We start from the raw sequence: 5,678 nt of genomic DNA, 5'->3' as shown, positions 1-5,678 counted from the left end.
CTTTCTTGCTTGAACTTTCATTGGGGGGGAACAAATGAGGGGAAAGATGATAGAAGCTATTTCTGTACTCCATCTCCCACCATAAAGAAGCAGATTGAAGAATCCATAAGCAGTGCTACATGGCACTTTATAAGATGCTTCATGTCCCTGATATATATGCATCTGCAGTCAAGAACATGACTACTGGGCTACCACCACAGAAACCAGGTGTATCTGGTCATTCTTTTTCTTGCAAAGGGGAACAAATAGATGATTGCATAGAATCAAATCTCTTTCAATATGAGAAAATAGCCCCTTTCTATACAGAATAGAAGGAATTTCCAGTCATTCCACAATTGTAACAATATACCATATGTCAGCTGGTGACCTTTGATAGATAAAATAGCAGCCGTATGACGAATAGGGTTGATCAGGAGAGAGCAGAGTTTATTAGCAAAGGAACACATGGGACAGATTCCCTTCTAGGCAAGGAAATGGGTATTTTTAAGGGGGGAGGCTTCTGCTTTCTGCAGAAGGCGGGGAGATGTATTTTTTTTAAGTTGTGGGAGGGAGTGGGAGAGCGGGACTGTTAAAACCTGTCCTCTTTAGAGATCAAAGGGGAAGCCTGCTGCGTTGGCCAAACAGTGGAGAAAAGTCTGCTTCTCTTGACTTCAAAGACCAAGGTGCTTATCAGCTTGGTTCCCTTTTCTCAGGAGCATGAGAAGTCCTTTAGATCCTGTTGGTGAGGGGGCAGGGCTATCTGAACCTTAAGAGCCTTGTCATCATACTACTCACTCTCTCTCTCTCTCTCTCTCTCTCTCTCTCTCTCTCACACACACACACACACACACACACACACACACACACACAAACTTTTTACTCAAAGCAGTGTTCGGGTTATGCCCAGCGGTGTAAACCTTCAATCTCAGTTATTTGGAAGATGAGGCAGGGGAATGGCAAATTCAGGACTATCTAGGGTACAGAGTGAGTTCACGCTTCCAGCCTGGACAACTTTCTGAGATTCTGTCTCAAACAAAGTGTAAAGAAGACTACAATATAGCTCATTGGCAGGCTGCTTGTCTAATATGCATGAGGCCCTGGATTCAATCCTCAGTAATGCAGAGGAAGAGGAAGAAGAGGAAGAGGAGGAGGAGGAGATAGACAACAAGGAGGAGAAGGAGGGAGAAAGAGGAAAGGAAAAGGGGAAAAAAAGGAGCTCAAAGGAGAAATATGGCATTGTTTAGCTTAAGACGATTTAGTTATGATGAACACAACTTATAAAATTATGGAGCATATCAATGAGAAAGAATTGTACTGAGAATTGTGAAAATATGAATGAAATTCTAGTTTAGGGAGTAGACGTGTATTGTAACAGTAAGATATGTTAATGTCTTTTTCTCTGACTCTTATCAGAAGAGTCATATTTAGAGTTCATATTTCATATTTCATGTTACAGATGAAGAGACTAAGATCCAATAAGCTTACACATCCATACAGTATTTTACATATGGTATAGGCTTTAAAATACCTGTTCAATGAAAGAAATGGTATCCAGAATAAACACTAAAGAGGAGAGAGTCAGAAGTGGCAGAGCCAGTGACAGAAGCCCAGCATCCTGATTCCCAGTCAGTTGCTTTTCTAGCATGTAACCCTATGTATTCCTGATCCACATTCATCAGTACATTAAGTTATAGTCCTAGCTATGTGGATCCCTGATCAAATACATGAAGGGCGTTGGGAAAACAAAGTTAAAAGCTACAGGAGCAATGTCCTTCACATCACTGTGTCTTTGTGTATGTGTAAGTAACTGTGTTACCATTTCTTCTAAGAGGCATAACAAAATGTCTGTGCTTGTGACCTTACGTTGAGAAAAAAAAAAAAAAGACAGAGAAAAGAGTCATTCTTATCTTTTACCTAAAAAGGTGAGAGGAAGTGTTTTAGCCTCTTTGGCCCAGATACACACACACAAATCCTGTACTAAAGTAAACAAGGGTCAAAAACCCTTTCCTTAAAAAGAATTATTCTAGCCTACTAAAAAATATCTAGGCTCCTTAGCAATGGCCTGTGCTGATTCTATTTTACAGCATCACATATTTTATCTAAATACAGTGATTAACTAGAACAGAGAACCAAATTCAACGAATCATTTATTAAAAGTCCATTGTCTTTAAAAATAATACAACTGCAAATTTGCTAAAAGCATGGATTCATTCTCCACCAACTCAGTGCTCCAACTGTAATTCAATCTGCTTGACACTTTGACATTTTAGGTCTGGAAAAGCACAGGGTGAAAGATGGCAAAGAGGAGGGAAATTCTGGTTAAGAAATGCAAGAGCTCACTTAAAACACAGCTTTAGAAAGGCAGACTCCAAACCTCTGTGACTAACACATTTTTTAGATTTATTAAGTAGAAAGACTCACAAGCAAAGAGAAACAAGAATTGGCTCTCACACCAGCTCTTGAGGATTCTGGTAGGATGCCCTACAATTATTTTCTTAGCCGGCTAAGAATAATGAGTTGTAAGTGGATAATTCATTAGCAAGAGAATACTTTCTGAAAATAGTCTTTTCTACTGACATTTCAACAACCAAAAAAATTGGTTCTAGGGGTTACACCAACTGTTTCTGAGGATAGAGTGCACCTGTTTTAAAAAGAAAAGAACGGCAAAGAATGTGTTCTCCTATTTCACATCCCTTGACCTTTTCAGCCACAGCTTCACAATGCTAATAAGTAACAAATGAAGCTTAAGTGTATTTTAAAAGTGCATAGAGCACCTCTTCACCCAGACAAAATGAAATCTTCTTCAAAAACAGGCTATGGTTTTACCTTGTTTGCACAAGTTTAACTGAAAGCTACATGGCAAAAGGACTGGATGTTTAGTATTAGAAGAACAGAACTACATTGCTCCTTAAGTACTTTTACTGGAGCAATTTCATTGAAATAAAATTTACATATCATGTAATTTGCAAAGTTAGAGTGTATCATGTAATAGTTTTTAGCATATTCACACATTGTCCATCATCATAATCAGTTTCAGAATATTTTATCAGCCCCCATGAAACTCTACACACTTTAGTTATTATCTGCACTTGCTCCCCAGTATATTTAGATTCCCAACCCTAGCCCTAAGCAATCACTCATCCAATTTCTATCTAGGTGCGCTTGCCTATTCTGGACATTTTATATAACTAGAATCATGTATGAGGTTTTTTTTAATAATCAAGTTTGAATATCATATCTTAAATATCCATGTTGTAGCATGTATCAGCGCTTCGTAACTATTTTTGGTTGCATAATACTCCATTATATGCACATACCACATTTTGTTTATTAGTCAATTGATGGACATTTGGCTTAATTCCATCTTTTGGTTGTTGTGAATGTTGTTGCTATGAATGTTAGACAAGTTTTTGTGTGAACATGTGTCTGTTTCTCTTGATATAATTGTGGGGATAGGAATGCTCCATCAGATGACCCTCCACATTAAACTTCTTGAGAAAAGCGTACATTCTAAACTCACCGCACTGTTTTGTATTCCCACCAGTAGAGTATCGTAGTTTTGATTTCTTCATTTCTGTCCACACTGTTATTAATAAATATTTGGACTCTAAGCTACCCTAGTAAACATGAAGTGATGTCTCTGTGGCTTTGAATCACATGTCCTTGATGAATAAAATATTGGACATCTTTTTGAGTTGCCTATTGATTATTAGTATATCTTTTTATATCCTTTGCTCATTTTAAAGGTATTGCATGTCTATTAAATGTTAAATTGTAGGATTTTTCTATATTCTACATGTAATCTTATCAGATATGTGATTTGCAGATCAATTAATTATCTCATTCTGAAGGTTGTTTTTTTAACTTTCTGATAGTGCCCTTTGAAGCACAAAAGTTTTAAGTTGTGATGAGGCCCAGTTTATTTTTTAAATTCTGGTAGTAACATATGTAAGAAACCATTGTCAAACCAAAGGTCTGGAAGATTTATGCTTTTTTTACTTCTAAGAGTTTCAGAGCTTTATCTTTATAATTTTAATTCAGTATGAAAGGCAGAAAACAATTTTCATTTATTATAAACAACAAAATCAGTAAAAAATAATGATTAGCCTTTAGAAAGAAATGATATGTGGTAAAATAGAGCGCTCATTACCCTTATCACTTCCCTTTTAGGAGGGCATACATTGATATTCTACCATAAAATAACCTCTTGTAATTTAACTGTTCAAGGACAAGAGCCATAATTTGCAATTCTCTAAATCTCTCATGGTGCCTAGCACAATTCTTGATAAAACCATGGAACAATTGAAGCTTTAGTTTGAAAACTGTGGTTCATATCTAAAATGTTTTTAGTTTTATCTTTTACATTCAGTTTTGAACGTTTCAAGCTAATCTTGGGGAGTATGAGACAGTGCTGTTCAACCTCATTCTATTTTCCTGTGCCATTTCAACTTTTTTGAAAAGACTTCTTTGTTCTTAAATAATCTTGGTGTCCTATTGATCATCAGTCGGATTGGACCTGGTGAAACTGACCTGTAAAACCAACATTCTGGGAACTGAGGAATGAGTATCACAAGTTGGAAGCTACATAGAGAGACCTTGTGTCAAAATGAAAAAGGGAAAGAAAGGAAATGAGAAGAGAGGGAAAGAGAGGGGAGGAAATCAACTGGCCATATTACACGGGGTAATTTTTTTTTTTTTTTTTATCTTTTTGAGACAGAGTCACCCTGTATCCCTAGCTGGCCTGGAACTCACTATGTCCTTGAAATCACTGAGATCTGCCTGCCTCTGCCTCTGGAGTATTGGGGTTAAAGGTGTGTGCCACTACACCAGGCATTATATGGGACTATTTATGAATCTCTGAACTCTTTATCCTATTCTATAGAGTTATATATCCAAATATGCATATAATATACATATTATGACATACATTGATATAGAATGCATGTCATAAGTAAACATACATATACCATTGTTTTGTAGTAGGTCTGAATATTGAAAAGTACAATTTTCATTTTTGTTCTTTCTTTATATATGTATATATATAATTTTTCTTTTTCTTTTATGTGTATAAGTATATTGCCTGTATGTATGTAAGTGCACCCATGTTGTGCAATGTGGCAGAGGTCAGAATACAGTGTTGTAGTCCCCTGGAACTGGAGTTAAGAACAGTTCTTAGCTCTTATGTGGGTGCTGGGAATCAAACCCTGGTCCTCTGAAAGAGTAGTCAGGGCTTTTAACCTCTAAGCCATCTCTCCAGCCCTGTTCTTCCTGTTTAAAATTGCTTTGGCTGGTCTAGATTCCTTCAGTTTCTATTTGCATTTTGGGATTAGTATTTATAAAAACCCAGCTGGGATTTTGGTAGGTGTTGGACTGAATCTATAAAACAATTGGGAGAATTTTGCCATATTATTAAATTGTATGGTTTTCTTTAGTCTAGATATAATCTCCAGAATATAATTTGCAAATAGATTATCTAATTCTGAGAGTTGTCTTTTAACTTTTTGGTAGAATCCTGTGAAGCACCAAAGATAAATTGTGATAAAACACAATTTATCTTTTTAAATTCTGATACTGATGCTATAGTAACAAATCTAGGAGACCATTGTCAAACCCAAGGTCTAGCCACAAGTATGACATGTGTGTCTATGTGCTTACATCCTTATTTTAACAATGTTGCATAATTTCTGAGTACTAATATT

Source organism: Nannospalax galili, unplaced genomic scaffold, assembly GCF_000622305.1.
Source record: "Nannospalax galili isolate Female #2095 unplaced genomic scaffold, S.galili_v1.0 scaffold440, whole genome shotgun sequence".
NCBI classification, from domain to species: domain Eukaryota; kingdom Metazoa; phylum Chordata; class Mammalia; order Rodentia; family Spalacidae; genus Nannospalax; species Nannospalax galili.
This window is presented reverse-complemented; position numbering follows the sequence as displayed.